The sequence below is a fragment of the Xiphophorus couchianus genome, chromosome 11 (genome assembly GCF_001444195.1).
Source record: "Xiphophorus couchianus chromosome 11, X_couchianus-1.0, whole genome shotgun sequence".
NCBI classification, from domain to species: Eukaryota; Metazoa; Chordata; class Actinopteri; order Cyprinodontiformes; family Poeciliidae; genus Xiphophorus; species Xiphophorus couchianus.
The window spans coordinates 233,845-250,593 of record NC_040238.1 but is presented as its reverse complement, the minus strand read 5'-3'; the positions used below and the strand labels follow the sequence as shown (position 1 = coordinate 250,593).

Here is a 16,749-nt window from a genome sequence, read left to right as displayed (position 1 = left end):
GTGTAACCGGTTGCTACCGGCGTCGAGCCCTGGCTTCCGCTCGGCCGTGCTGCCCGGTATTCTGGACATTATTGGACTGTGCAAATTCTGGATATTCATCATTAAAAACCATCATCTCTCACTTTACCTGGGTCTTCAGCGTCTGCCTCACCACCTCACACCCGCACTCCATGACAAAATGTCTGTCCTTGTTCCTCTTCAATCTTGTTAGATTGGTGCATTTCTTGTTTTGAAGTATTAGGGCATTATGACAATTTATGTAAAGAAATTAAAAATAATTTAGTCTGTTAGATTTCATTCACACTGCTGTCTATAGCACAGTTGACATATTACACTGTAATAAATATTTTTTAAAGTAAAAATATGTAGCTAAAGTTTGACAACTATTATCAAAGTTTGTCTTTACAATAAAATGCCTAAAAATTTAAATGAAGTTATGTTTTTTATTCATATGTTGAAACAGCAAATGCACATTGAATTATAGAATTGTGTTAATATGTTCATGAATACATCACTGTGTGTGTGTGTTCATCAAAAAAAAGATTTATCAGAATCAGCTGTATCAAATGTAATTCTTGTGCCCCAAAACAATGAAATAATCACATCAAAAAGTTTGAAACGTCCTTAGAGTTTTTTAATAGTGTGTGAGAGATTGTGTCAGTGACATTCATTAACTTAAAATACTTTGCAGAACGGCACTTTATGAAGTTAGGTCCATTTACTTGTATTAGCCTGCTGGCAGATAAGCCTCTTTCAACATGGTTTATTTTTTTATTTATTTTTTATATATATATATTTAGTACCTCTCCTTGGGCTGCCACCTTATCGTGGTGGAGGGGTTTGAGTGCTCCAATGATCCTAGGAGCTATGCTGTCTGGGGCTTCATGCCCCTGGTAGGGTCACCCAAGGCAGACAGGTCCTAGGTGGGTGACCAGACAAAGCGCAGCCCGAAGACCCCAATGACGGATAAAAACATTGGACTTGGCGTTCCCTCGCCCGGACGCGGGTCACCGGGGCCCCACTCTGGAGCCAGGCCTGGAGGGGGGGCACGATGGCGAGCGTCTGGTGGCCGGGCTTTAACCCATGGAGCCCGGCCGGGCTCAGCCCGAATTGGAAACATGGGTCCCCCCTCCCATGGGCCCACCACCTGTGAGAGGGGCCAAAGGGGTCGGGTGCAGTGTGGGATGGGTGGCAGCAGAGGGAGGGGACCCTGGCGATCCGATCCTCGGTTGCAGAAGCTGGCTCTTGGGACGTGGAATGTCACCTCTCTGGTGGGGAAGGAGCCGGAGCTAGTGTGTGAGGTCGAGAGGTTCTGGCTAGAAATAGTCGGTCTCACCTCGACGCACGGCTCTGGTTCTGGAACCAGCCTCCTTGAGAGGGGCTGGACATACCTCCACTCTGGAGTTGCCCAAGGTGAGAGGCGTCGGGCAGGAGTGGGCATACTTGTTGCACCCCATCTCGGCGCCTGTACGTTGGGGTTTACTCCGGTGAACGAGAGGGTAGCCTCCCTCCACCTACGGGTGGGGGGACGGGTCCTGACTGTAGTTTGTGCTTACGGGCCGAACGACAGTTCAGATTACCCACCCTTTTTGGAGTCCTTAGAGGGGGTACTGGAGAGTGCTCCTCTTGGGGACTCCCTTGTTCTACTGGGGGACTTCAACGCTCACGTGGGCAATGACAGTGAGACCTGGAGGGGCGTGGTTGGGAGGAACGGCCCCCCCGATCTGAACTCGAATGGTGTTCTGTTGTTGGACTTCTGTGCTCGTCATGGATTGTCCATATCGAACACCATGTTCAGGCATAAGGGTGTTCATATGTGCACTTGGCACCAGGACACCCTAGGCCGCAGTTTGATGATCGACTTTGTCGTCGTTTCATCGGATCTGCGGCCGTATGTCTTGGACACTCGGGTGAAGAGAGGTGCGGAGCTGTCCACTGACCACTACCTGGTGGTGAGTTGGCTCCGGTGGTGGGGGAGGAAGCCGGTCAGACGTGGCAGGCCCAAACGTGTTGTGAGGGTCTGCTGGGAACGTCTGGCGGAATCCCCTGTGAGACGGAGCTTTAACTCCCATCTCCGGCAAAACTTTGAACACGTCCCGGGGGAGGTGGGGGACATGGAGTCTGAGTGGACTGTGTTCCGTGCCTCCATTGTCGAGGCGGCCGGTCGGAGCTGTGGCCGCAAGGTTGTCGGTGCCTGTCGCGGCGGCAACCCTCGTACCCGTTGGTGGACACCTTCGGTGAGGGATGCCGTCAGGCTGAAGAAAGAGTCCTAGCGGGCCTTTTTGGCCTGTGGGACTCCGGAAGCAGCTGATGGGTACCGGCAGGCGAAGCGGCATGCGGCTCGGGTGGTTGCTGAGGCAAAAACTCAGGCATGGGAGGAGTTTGGAGAGGCCATGTAGAAAGTCTTCCGTACGGCTTCGAAGCGATTCTGGTCCACCATCTGGCGTCTCAGGGGGGTAGCAGTACGGCACCAACACTGTTTATAGTTGGGATGGTGTGCTGCTGAGCTCTACTCGGGACGTTGTGGGCCGGTGGGCAGAGTACTTCGAAGACCTCCTCAATCCCACCAACATGCCTTCTATTGAAGAAGCTGAGCCGGGGGACTCTGGGTTGGGCTCTCCAATCTCTGGGGACGAGGTCGCCGAGGTGGTTGAGAAGCTCCTCGGTGGCAAGGCTCCGGGGGTGGATGAGATCCGCCCGGAGTTCCTTAAGGCTCTGGATGTTGTAGGGTTGTGTTGGCTGACGCGACTGCAATATCGCATTGACATCGGGGGCAGTTCCCCTGGACTGGCAGACCGGGGTGGTGGTCCCCCTGTTCAAAAAGGGGGACCAGAGGGTGTGCTCCAATTATAGAGGGGTCACACTCTTAAGCCTCCCTGGCAAGGTCTATTCAGGGGTCCTGGAGAGGAGGGTCCGTCGGATAGTCGAACCTCGGATCCAGGAAGAGCAGTGTGGTTTTCGTCCTGGTCGTGGAACACTGGACCAGCTCTACACCCTCGGCAGGGTCCTGGAGGGTGCATGGGAGTTCGCCCAACCAGTCTACATGTGTTTTGTGGACTTGGAGAAGGCGTTCGACCGTGTCCCTCGGGGAGCCTGTGGGGGGTTCTCCGGGAGAATGGGGTACCGGGCCCTTTGATACGGGCTGTCAGGTCCCTGTATGACCGGTGTCAGAGTCTGGTCCGCATTGCCGGCAGTAAGTCGGGCTCGTTTCCGGTGAGAGTTGGACTCCGCCAGGGCTGCCCTTTTTCACCGATTCTGTTCATTACTTTCATGGACAGAATTTCTAGGCGCAGCCAAGGTGTTGAGGGGATCCGATTTGGTGGCCTTAGGATCTCGTCTCTGCTTTTTGCAGACGATGTGGTCCTACTGGCCTCATCAGGTCATGATCTACAGCTCTCGCTGGAGCGGTTCGCAGCCGAGTGTGAAGCGGCCGGGATGGGGATCAGTGCCTCCAAATCCGAGGCCATGGTCTTGAGCCGGAAAAGGGTAGAGTGCCTTCTCTGGGTCAAGGGGGGTGTCCTGCCCCAGGTGGAGGATTTCAAGTATCTCGGGATCTTGTTCACGAATAAGGGAAGAAGGGAGCGGGAGATCGACAGGCGGATTGGCGCAGCGTCTGCTGTCAAGCGGGCGCTGTACCGGTCCGTCGTGGTGAAGAGAGAGCTGAGCCAAAAAGCGAAGCTCTCGATTTACCGGTCGATCTACGTTCCCACCCTCATCTATGGTCATGAGCTTTGGGTCATGACCGAAAAAACGAGATCGCGGATACAAGCGGCCGAAATGGGTTTTCTCCGTAGGGTGGCTGGGCTCTCCCTTAGAGATAGGGTGAGAAGCTCAGTCATCCGGGAGGGACTCAGAGTAGAGCCGCTGCTCCTTCACATTGAGAGGAGCCAGTTGAGGTGGCTCGGGCATCTGGTCTGGATGCCTCCCTGGTGAGGTGTTCCGGGCACGTCCCACCGGGAGGAGGCCCCGGGGAAGACCCAGGACACGCTGGAGGGACTATGTCTCTCGGCTGGCCTGGGAACGCCTCGGGATTCCCCCGGAAGAGCTAGAAGAAGTGGCTGGGGAGAGGGAAGTCTGGGCCTCCCTTCTGAAGCTGCTACCCCCGCGACCCGACCTCGGATAAGCGGAAGAAGATGGATGGATGGATGGATGGATATATTTAGTATATATCAGAATAACAATAACAATCTCAAACAAGTCAGTAACAAATATTACAAAAAAGAATATCACCACTCCTACTGTTAACAGATCTAATTTTAAACAAAGGCTAGAGCAAAGTATTAAAGCTAGTGATAAAACAAAAAAAAAACAAAAAAAATAATTAAAGGGGACTACTAACTGAAAATCTTCCATTAACTCAAACAATTTAATTGCATTTAAATTCTGCATTTTTCTCAGACAACTTTTAAAAAAGGAAAGTTTGTTTTGGAGAGCAGAGACTGAGAGGGAGCATTTTGCATAGCGACATTTATGGATATAAAATTTTGTTACAATCATTAGAACATTGACTAAAAATTCTAATTTTTGTCTTTTATAGATAAACCGAACTGAATGTTTTGTAAGAAAATAAAATCCACATTTATTGTTTTAGAAAACAGAAAGGTACGAAGTTGATCCCATAAATTGAATACTTCTTTACATTCGTAAAACAAATGTTTAGTTGTTACCAATTGAGTTTTACAAAAAACACAATTCTCAACATTAAAATTAAATCACTCTCTTAAGAACTCATTGGAAGGATATATGTTATTAATTATTTTAAAATGTAATTCTTTATATTTTGGGAGGAATTGGGAATTTCAAATAATTTGTCCTAATTTTGACTATCATAGATTTGTTAAAATTTTGTAAGAGAACTGTGCTTTTCATCCTTCCTGGGTACATAATATTAATAGAATACTGATTCAAAAACTTGTTGTTGAGTTTATTATCTCTAATATCCACATGCTCAAATTGAATCGTATGGAGTCTAGGAATAGAGAGATTAGGTAAACAGTTTTTAACTGACAAAATGAGGACATTAGTGATACTACATAAAACTTTTTTATAAATTGTTAGTGAACAGTCAGTTCCATACTTCCTGTTAAATTCCTCCAAACTTAGAATATCACCATTTCCATCAAGTAAATGAGTAATTGACCAGATTTGTTTATTCCACCAATCTTTCATAAATATAGATTTTCTACCACATAGAATGGTTCTGTTGTTCCACAATGGGACATTATGGGGCTGAAGTTGTGTTTGAACATTAACTTCCATTGTAACAAAACCTGTTGGTGGAAATTAGAGAGTTGTAGAGGGAGTTTTGATAACTCAAAATCACATTTCAATAACAGCTCAATACCTCCAACTTTTTGAAATACAAACGACAGTATAACAAACCAAATGAGATCACCATTTTTTAAAAGGGATTGAAGCCATCTAATTTTTAAAGCACCATTCATAATTTCAAAATTGATTGCCTTGATACCACCTTCCTCAAAATGTCTTAGCAAATCTCTTTCTAATGTAATGATGTTTGTTTTTCCAAATAAAGTTCAAATTAATTCTGTTAATCTGTTTTATGAGCTTTGGAGGGATGGCTAAGGAATATGCATGAAACGTCAGCCTGGATAAGGATTCAGTTTTTGTTAATAAAGTTCTACCAAACAACGTCAAGTCTCTTTGAAGCCAATTATTTAAGGTTTTTTTCACATTTATCAATGTTGACTTGTAAATTTTTCCTTAAGCTTACATTTAGTAATCCACATGCCTAAGTACTAAATTTCATTTTTGACTGGAATATTGGAAATTGAAAAAGCAGAACAGTTATGAATACTCATAATTTCACATTTGTTTATATTTAGCTGCAGCCCTGAGGCTTGAGAGAACAATTCTATTTCCTTTAGAGCTAGAGGAATTTGTTCTTTGTTTTTTAGGAAGAGGGTTATATCATCTGTGAATTGGCTAGTGATTATTTTCTGGTTATTAATTTCCAAACCTTCAATATTAGAGTTTTTAATTGTTTTTGCAAGTAGTTCTATGACTATAATAAATAAGAGAGGCGAGATACTGCAACCTTGTCTGATTCCCCTTTCTACTTTGAATCTGGGGCATGTGCCCTGTGACAGAGACACACAGCTGTTAATAATGGTGTTTAACATGGTAATCATATTAAGAAAACTATTTCCAAATCCAATATTTCTCAACATGTTAACAATAAATTGATGTTCCACAGAATCAAATGCTTTGTGGAAATCTAAAAACAACATAAAACCCTCCTCTCCTATTAAGTGACTATAATCAATAAGGTCGAGAACCAGGCGGATGTTGTTATGGATGGATCTGCCTTTTAGAAAGCTGGATTGTGTTTGACTAATTATTTTAGGTAAGCCAGATTTTAACCTTGTTGCCAAAACTTTCGTTAAATTATTTACATTTTTCTTATCCTTACCAGGTTTTGGGATTAGTTTAATTACGCCTTGTTTCATAGTTTCCATAAGTTCCTTCCTACTAACACATTCTTCTATGGCTTGAAACAGCAAAAGTTTTAAATCCTCCCAGAAATGTTTATAAAGGTTAGTTGTGAGTCCGTCTGGCCCAGGGGCGCGGTCAGAAGCTATATTTCTTATAGCAATGTCAAATTCTGAGATTCTAAGCTCTTTATCACAGATGTCCTTAAAGTTTTCATCAATAACAGGAATCAGATTACTTACTTTATCAAAAAACGAAGAAGTAATTTGCTTTGTATATGAAGATTTATAAAGATTACTATAGAACTTGAGTACTTCTTCTGTTATTCTCTTTGTCTCAAAACATTCCACTCCGTCAATTATAAGACTATTAATTGCATAGACAGGAATATTCCTGTCTACGTTTTTCTAAATTACAAAAGAAAGCACTATTCTTTTCACCATATTCGATCCATCTGGCTCTGGACCTTACATAAGCACCTTTTGCCCTGTTTATGTATATCTCATCTAATTTAGATTGCAATTTATTTATTTTTATTTTATTCTCCTCACTCCAACTTAATTTTCTGTAAGTGACAGTGATCTTTAGTCACCATTGTCTCTTCTGCTTTTATTTTTCTGTGTAAATCTTGACCAAATTCAATTGAATACTTTCTAATACTATATTTCAAGTATTCCCATTTAAGAATTGGTGTTTCAATAGAATTGTCAATTGATATATTTAGAATAAGTTCCTTAATAAATTGACAAAACTCTAAGTTTGTAAGAAGCATTGAATTAAATTTCCAGTAATTATTGGGTTTAGAACTTCTATCCAGTTTTTGCAGTTTTAAATTGATAATGCAGTGATCACTTAAAGGACAGTTTGCTATCTCTGTTTCTTTAATACACTCTAGGACTGCAGCAGATACCAGCCAATAATCAATGCGTGATCTACTTTGACCATTAGGTTTGTGCCAGGTAAACTATTTGACTCCACTGTGTAGTGCTCTCCAGACGTCCAACAATTTCGTGTTATTAACAAATTCTTTAAGAATAGGATTTAGAGTTTCTTTTACCAGCAGTGAAGGCCATAGATCCATACATTCATCTGGTGCCAAGTTGAAATCCCCTCCAACTATGATGTGATCCATAGGAAAATTAACATTAAACTCCACAATAACCATTGTTATATGATGTAACAAATTTCTGTTGTATTGATCATTATTATATCCATAAATGTTTTCCAAAATTATTGGGGCATTATCAACTTCTAAACACAGGCTACCCAATGTCCATCCTTATCTACTTTCTCAATCAAAATCTTACCGGGACATCTGAGAAAACAGATGGCGACTCCAGCCGATCAATTTGTCCCATGACTGAAGAGAATTTTATCTCCCCATTTGCTGCGACCAGAACTTCATGTCAGATGTATCAGAATGAGTTTCCTGTAGAAAGGTGCAGTGTGCTTGTTGTCCTTTACAAAACAAAAAAACTGCTTTCCGTTTAAGTGAGTCTTTTAGTCCCCTTGTCTTAAAAGAAACAAAAGAACAATCGGTTTTTAATTGAAGATTAGAACACATGAACTCATGAACAAATGGTTTAGGAGATTGAAAAAAACCTTGAGTGAGAGGTCCCTTTAACAGAACTGTCCTCTACGTTCTTTCCATGTTCATTTCTACTTAGACTTAGACTTAGACTTAGACTGACTTTATTGTCATTTTGCATGCACGGGGTGTATACAGAACGAAATTTCGTTGCATACGGCTCAGGACAGTGTTTTGAGCTTTCAATGTTGTGAGGTTACTCCAGAATAAAGTCTCAGACTGCATCTCAGTTCTCAGCTGTAGAAGCATCCATGATGCGCTTGCCTTCAATGAAACCAAACCAAGCACCCAGCTTTGCCTTCTTTTCTTGCTTTTTCAATTTTTGGCCACAGTTCTTGTCTCGCTTTCCAATTTTCTGGTATCAAATCTTCAGAGAAGCGAACTCCTTCTTTACAAATTGGAGAAGTTTTAGTTCTCTTCCAGATGTCGTCTCTCAAGGCTCGTCTCACAAAGAGAATGATGATTTGTCTGTCCCTGTTATGCATCTTTCGACCCACTCTGTGGACAACATCAACCTCTTCATTCATTTTTTAAGCCAAATCAGGTGCAATTTTGCACAGAAGCACCACCACGTCATCATGGATGTTCTCACTAGACTTTTCCGTTTTTCCTTTGATGCGGAGGCACCACCGTCTTTTATATCTTTCACTGTTCAGGACACCTTCTTTCAACTGCATGTTCTCTTTGGAGAGTGTATCCACTTGTTTCTCCAATTCTATTATTTTCTTTTTGCAATCTTTTAGTTCTTCTGAGTTTAGCTGAATCAATTTAGCAATAGCTGCAAACATACCACTGTGCTGCTTCATTTGCATGCCAACTTCTTCCATGCAGTCATCTACTTTCTGTTCTAAGGAACTCAGCACTCAAAATAGCCTCAGTGTTCATTTGTTCCTGGGACATACCTTTAGTTCTTTTTTACTAGGGTACTGGCTACCCTTTCCCTTTTGCTAGCTACAGCTGACTCCATTGGCACAGAATAGTCCTGATCAAATACAGAGTTTTTAGAAAGCAGGGTCTTGACTGCAGGTGGCATAAACTTGTTGCTTTTCTTCATACTTCATACAAGCTGAGTACTGATATTACCGATATTTACTAGTAGTTTACTACATAATTTAATTTAGAGATGGGACCTCTTAGGGAGCTCAGAGAAACTTGACTACCCTGTCCGCCATCTTCCCAGAGCCCTTTTCAATATGGTTTATATGGTCTATAGCGTATGGCAACAACGGGCTGACCCGCTCAAGCGATAATTTCCGGTTCAAAAGCACTGTCGTCCAATCAGCGATCTCTCAGGTCTCCATTTGGGACATACCCTTTCCATTTTGTTAATGTTGTAGCATTTTTGTAAGTTGTAATTGTGCTTTATTAATGTTGTAGTATTTATGTTGTTGTGTTTTTGTAATTTGTATTTGTGCTTTCAATTTGCTGAAGTGGTTTGCATCTCAGGGCCACTGTATTACATATGTAATTACATATTACATATGTGATCTCATTTGCAGAATAAATTCACAAATTTGTTTTTGCCACTGAAATTCTGCATTATTGAGGTAATGCATGTTCGGAATCTAATATGAAAATAAGTTTAATGTACAAATGGTCCATGACAAATCAGGTTTTATCACATTTTTTTTTTTGCATGTTATGGGTATTTGATTTCCTGTCATACATGATTTTATGTTTTCCTTTTGGAAAAAATGGTTATGAGTAAACAGAGAAAAATATACATTATTTTTAACTGTTTTCTTTATTCTGTCAGACAACCAAATACATTAGATATACAATTTGAAATGATATGCAAGTAAAACATGAGGAGCGTAAATCACTTTGTCTTTTTTAAGATATCTCACAGCTGTCAACTCTTTTTTTTAGGATTTCAGCTGAAGAGCACACACATATTAATTCCTTCTACTCTATTAATGTCATACTGGACTTGGTGAGAAGCCTCGCCCCCAAGATCAGTATTTCCAGGAATCCCCCTTTCTCGTGAGTGAAGGGATTCCTGGGAAAACTGGACCCCAGAGAAAAGGGTAAAGGAAAAACTAACTGAAAAGAGTGACTGTTCAAAATTCTACTTTTGGAAAAAAATAAATAAATAAAAGCTGAGTTCTTATTTTATGAACTCAGCTGGAGTTCATAAAATAAGAAAGGAGCAATACAAAACAGAAAAAATTACAGAATGGTAGACAGAATATCCTTTATAACTCCATGGATGCCAGCTTCACGTTCTCCTTTCTTCTCTAGAGAAACATCTCATAGTTCCGCCAATCTTGATAGATGCTTCTTCCTTGTTACGGACATACCTCAACAGCTCTGTCTGTCCTCCGTCCCGAGCTACAGTGCTTCATCTCAGACTACCAACTGACCAGAGATGCAGCACTGCACCATGGGCCACAGGGATAAGCAGTAAGTCAACTGATGCAGCACATTTATTTCAGGACTTAATTGTATAAACGTTTGTTTAAAAGACTAAAAAAAATCTGTCATTAATGTGTTAAAAATGAAAACAGTGCAGTGATATATGAATTACTACATTAATAAATTAAATTATATAATTAAATTTAATATTTAATTTCCCTTTGGAATCAAAAAAGTATTTTTGAATTGAGTTGAATTGAAATGTGTGAAGAGACCATAGAGATTAGCTTAATTTCCAGGGGACCTACATGACTTCCCATGTTGCTGTTTCTCCCTTGTAGACCACAGCTGTCTGATGATGGAGGTACACACTTTGGAAGTACACAATAGGAAGCAGATAATGTTTGGCTTATCATCAAAAGCCACCAAGAATACAGATTCTTCTTTCTATAAGTAAGCAGAAAACAGTAAGTAAACTTTCTCTCATGTATGTTTCAAGTTGGAGCAGGAAGTGTGCTCTTACACTTAAATACCTATTTTATCCTAATCAAAGTCAAATAACAATACTTTAAAAATATTACCTTCTCTATCGGAAGAGCTCCATTTTTGTACAAACGTGAATCCCTCATGTTGTCCTCTGAACAGCTGCTATATCTTCCTGTCGCCTTAGGCTGCTGAAGCAATCCCCATCTTAGTATAACACCTTAGAAAAAACAAAGCAGGAAGGAGTTTGCTGACTTTTCATATGAAAAAGATTTTTGTTCCTCTAAGTGGCCTTTATGGCCCAGCTCTGACATTCACAAAGCAGGGAATTACATCAGCAAACTTGAGAAAAGAAGTTACTAAATGAGAAAGAATTCATACTGGATTTTTCTTACTCTTCTTTGGTAGAAATTCTTTCTGTCCTTATATGGTAGTTTTTGCATTTTGAGGACCTTGGAAAAGGGATCGCAGCATACGATAAACATTTGCTCTTCCAGACTGTGATTGCTTCCACTAACAGCCAGCCCCCGCCCTCCTCCCCACAACTAACTACATACATTCCCTTTTCAAGTCACAGACTGGACATGTTGTTCAGGCAGCTTAGGAAGCCTTTATCTTCCATAGTCTTTTTCCATCTGCTATGGGCTAAATAAGGCCATATTAAGAAGAAAGAAGTTCAATGGACAGACCCCACAGATCTGTCTGGGAAATAAAAAAAACACAATGCTATGTCTATGCAATGTATGTTCCAAGTTGCTTTTGTTTCAACTAACATTTAGTTAAATAGTTAATTGAAGCAGGATTCTCCGCTTGTTTGTTCCAGTCTGGCTTTTCATGTGATAAAGATTTTTGTTCCTCTAAATGGCTTATATAGCCATTTACACACATACACAATTCACAATTCACATACAAACAGATACAGTAACTGTAATATTCCTCTCTGTTGGTTTTCTTTTTTTGTTAAGAAAAATTTTTCTTCAACCACAATCTGCACCATAGCTGGCAGATCAGTTAGTCCTTCTTCAGGTTGTACACAAGAAAAGTACAGCATGCATAGTTAATGTTGAATCACCAAACAGACTATGAATATATGAGAAGAAAGGATCTACAAAAGCATTTTCAGGAGGAAAGACTGGGAGGATAAGATCAGATTGATTTCAGTCTCTCCTTTTTTGGCCTCAGTTGGGAATGGTGTGTGTTTATGCAGACTGTGATAAGAGTCAGAGCCATCTCTCCTGCAAATCCAAACATTGCCTAATATGGTCAGCCTTCTCATTCCTTCTTGTTCTTTAAATCACATGCAGGAAGCACACTGTTCTATGTTTTGTCAGTCACCTTGCTTCAGCTCATTTCTCTCTTTTCCCTTTGATTCACATACACACAGATAAAGAACAATTTGGCAGGTGTGTAGAAATCAGATTTAGTTGTTGTTAATCTGTTTTAAACCATAAATAGAGATGAGAAGAGGAAGATAAACCTGTATTGATTTCAGTGATAATGTATCAATCAACACTCTACTGGATTTATATCTTATAAATAATCTTAACTGTTGCTGGTTTCTACTGGTGTTTCACTGGAAGGAAGCTGTTTGGATTTAGTCACAAAAATGGCATAGCCTAGAATGTCGCAGACAACTCATACACAAACATACAGAAAGTTTTAAAACAAACTTTTGCATAAGTTGAGTTTTACTGGAGTCAGTTTGTATTAACCTTTCTCATTCCAGTGTCTTCTGCTCTGTACTTGCCCTTCCCCCTCCATGTGAAAATTATCCTGGGAATGATAGTTTCTTAATCCCACTGGGGAAACAATGTCGAGGGTTATGGGAAAGCCTTTAGACAGTACCCTTCAGGATTTCAGTAAATAAATACAGCACTTCCTTTCCTCTCTGTCATCTACAGAGTATTTTCAAATACACTATTACAGCTTCTGTCTGGTTAAGTTGGTGATGAGAGCTCACCTACTTAAACCCTCAAAAGGTGCCCTGTGTGTTTTATGTTTCCCCTGGTTCTGCACATTTGAATCAACCTCTGGATGTTAAACTCAGTTATGTTGGAGCAGGAAAATATCCAGAACATGCATAACACAATGAAAAATGCCCTGTTTTTAAAAATAAAAATCCTAAAATGATCATAAAATATGGTGGATTCTGATGGATCCATTAATGAGCAGTCCATAAAAGAGACCCTACTTATAAAGAAAGGGAATGTCAATAGACTTGGACTTACATAGCACTTTCCAGTCATTTTGACCACACTCACAAACACTCAGCTTAACTTGGGGTTAAGCTGGAAATAAATCTACAACCTTCTTATCATAAGACATCTATGCTACCCAATGAGCCACAGTCACTCCTACATAACTTATGATTTCAAATGCATTGGAGAGCACACACCAAGCAAAGCTTTTGATGTGGCATGAAATGGTCCTACATTACAATTTGAGATCAGTGTCAACAATCAGTAAATTCAGCAAAAATGTTATTTGAGTGACAGGCAGAGGGGGATAGCATATCCAAACAAATTGTACTCAAGCAACTTCAGCATATTTTTACCCAGGTAAAAAGCATCCATCCAAGAAATAACTCTTTTGTTTTTTGGAAGAAAAAAAACTATATAAAAAGGCTACTTAAATACTGAGTAACTGATAAATTAATACTTTTATAAATTAAATAAAACAAAATAAAATTGTATTTGTATAGCACCTTCAAAAATCTGAGCTAAACAGTGTAATAGTATAAACTCAAAATGCATACCATATGTAAAATAGTCTTGAAAGCCAATCTTTTGCTAAAATTTGCTTAATAGGAAAAAGCTTATTTTTATTTGTGAAATTTGCTTAAAAGAGACTTAGAAGAAGACAATTGAAGAGACTTGTTTAATGATAAGTTCAGATCATTCCATAAGATCCTGACCAGAACAGCACAATAACCTTCAGTTTTCAATCTTGATCTGGACATAGATCATCTGACCAGTTGCAGGAAGGTGTAAGGTGTGAGTAGCTCAGAAATACAAAGTTGACTCAGTGTTGATTTTAAAATGTTATTTTTTGAAAGGAAAAATAAAATCTTAAAATCAACACTTTTTATTGATTTTAATTTTATTATTTAATATTTTTATTATTTTATTTTTCTTTAGAAAGAAAAATAAAATCTTAAAATCAACACTGTTAAAAAAAAAAACATACTTCTTTAGAACAAATCTACAAAATATAAAATTGCATCTTCCTGTGTCTTCCTGGCAGCAGCCAGTCACTGCATGTTGGCATTTTGGATCATTTCGCTTGGCTTGTTTTGCTACATTTAGTGCAAGACCTTCAAACTCCTTACAGGTAACAAGTGCAAAGAAGCAAGTGTTGGAGTTCTCTATGGAGGACTCTAGCTGTACTAATTGGAGACAATTGAGGGCTATGTACACATGTGCACAACCCTCCTTCATGTACATAGCTCACATGTGTGTGTGTCTGTGTACTGGAACACATACAGTATTGTATCTCCACAATATACTTGACATATTGTTTACTGTATCTTTAAATTGCACAAAGGACTCAGTCTGTGGAAAATAGCAAAACAAATCCTGTGTACACGGGGAAGCAGCAATTCTTATATTGGGTCAGCGGAATCTGACAGTGTAGAGAGCTTTTTCATCTCTCACTCCAGGATTCAACACATAATCATGCCGACTAGATCTATCTAGATCATTTATTGCCCCCCCCGCCCCCAACCACAAAGGCTACCTATTTCTGTAAGAACGTAATTTAATGTAGTTTAAGCTTAAAACTGAAAAGCTGACTTACTGATTTTATTTCTGGAGAAATTGCTGTGGTCATACCTGAATATTTTGCTGCAGGTCAGCAGAGGTGCCGCTGGATGTTTTCCTTTGAAACCGGCAAAAAGAGGCTGATGCGATGTGCACTTTCTTCCAGTCTTTCAGTTGAAAACAACCATTATATGTTTTAGCAGATGTACCTGAAAGTATGAGGTGATTAAATAAATAACAGATTTTATAAATCTGAAGTTTAAGACCAAACAGAGGTGCAATCAGAGGATTTCTCACCAGGCTGCTGCTTTCTGATCTTTGCACGTGCCTCTTTTATGGAGCAGCTGGACCCCCAGTCCAAAGCATTCCACCATCTCCTTGTATGGATGCTAAAGGGTGGGATTTAGAACAGAAAAGGCCTCCTCTAGATTTGACTGTCAAGCTGATGTTACAGAAGTTGCCACTGTGAATGTAGCATTTTTCATGGAAACATAAGAACATTGCAAAGAAACTAAAGATGGAATAAATTATTATTTGTAAATGTCGTATGTCTAAAATGGGAGAAAAAAAACTAATGAAATAAAAAGAGCATAAAGAGAGACTTTGGGAAAGGAAGTGAAATAGAAGGGCAAAAATTGTGAAGAAAGGGGTGTGTTAGAAATTAGGATTTTATTGTAAGGACATCAGCTTGACCAAAATTGACAAATTTCTGCCCCTTCTAGTTGATGATTAATCTTTATCTAAAAGAAACTGCAGGTTTGTGCAAAAGCAGAGGTGATAGTGATCAATTAGATTTTCTTGAGTTTTAATAATATTAAATAATAATAATTTTTAAGTTTGCAGTAGTTTTGCTGCAACAAGCTTATGCTTGAGTAATTGTGTTCAGAAGGAAATTAAGCAAATTTGTGGCTATTCAACAAACTTCATTGAATAAAGAAATTACATGTTTTAGCAAAATATTTACCAGAAATGGACCCACATGCAATTTGTTAAAATGAGACTTCTGGTTAGTTAATTATTATTATTATTATTATTATTAATAATAATAATAATAATAATAATAATAATAATAATTATTATTATTATTATATTATATTATTAATATACTATTAATAATAATATTAATATTATTATTATTAATAATAATAATAATAATAATAATAATAATAGGGCTGCACAGTGGTGCAGTTGGTAGCACTGTTGCCTGGCAGCAAGAAGGTCCTGGGTTTTTCTGCATGGAGTTTACATGTTCTTCCTGTGCATGCGTGGGTTCTCTCCGTGTACTCTAGCTGCCTCCCACAGTTCAAAAACATGACTGTTTATTGGTCTCTCTAAATTCTCCCTAGGTGTGAGTGTGTATGCATGGTTGTTTGTCCAATGGACTAGCAACCTGTTCAGGGTGACTCCGCCTCTTGCCTGAAATGCCTCTCTGGAGACAGTCATCAGCACTTCTCAGGAACCCACTTCCCACTTCCATCCATTTTCCCTTTCAGAAATAGATGTAATAAAATAATAATAATAATAATAATAATAATAATAATAATAATAATAATAGAAACGCTTCTTTGTCCTAGGGTTATTTTCTATTTGCTGAGCATGATCTAGAGGGCAAGTGCCAATACAATATTTAAATAAAAATATTTCTTAAAATGTAATGTTTCTTCTGACTGGATTAGTTATTGGTTTTTATTTGCATATTTGTTTTATTTTAGTTATGTTTTCAAATACCAGAAGTTGCATATAACTTTGTCTGTCTGACTAAATTGTTTTCTAAATGTTAAATCAGATGTTAAGATTACACAATTATTCAGTACCAGAGTAGCTTTTCCCCCCAAATACTCTTCAGTCATTTCTTGGGTGTCCTCCTTTGTACTTTTACTTAAGTAAAAACTATTGAAGTAAAGTTCCAATAAAAAGCAGTATAGCAATGTATGCATTTTCCATAACACATACAGTTGAGTCTGTTCAGTTGGCAGACTCAACTAAATTCAGTTAGCACAAAACTGTTTAAACACAAGCAGAAATTTAACAAGTGACAAACCAAAATAGGACAAGCCCTGTCAGAAGGACATTTCCTATTTACTATTTAACATTTCTTACACAGCAAGCACA

At 39.4% G+C, this 16,749-nt stretch overlaps 1 long non-coding RNA gene across 1 annotated transcript; it reads right to left on the bottom strand.

Annotated features, from left to right (window-relative positions):
* Nucleotides 1–9,766: 9,766 nt before the first annotated feature.
* On the bottom strand, nucleotides 9,767–14,953 carry LOC114152548 (uncharacterized). The gene is made up of 3 exons (XR_003597142.1): nucleotides 14,710–14,953; nucleotides 10,978–11,099; nucleotides 9,767–10,843 (listed from the first exon to the last, which is right to left on the bottom strand). It is a non-coding gene; the product is annotated as an uncharacterized LOC114152548 (long non-coding RNA).
* Between the last annotated feature and the right edge of the window lie 1,796 nt (nucleotides 14,954–16,749).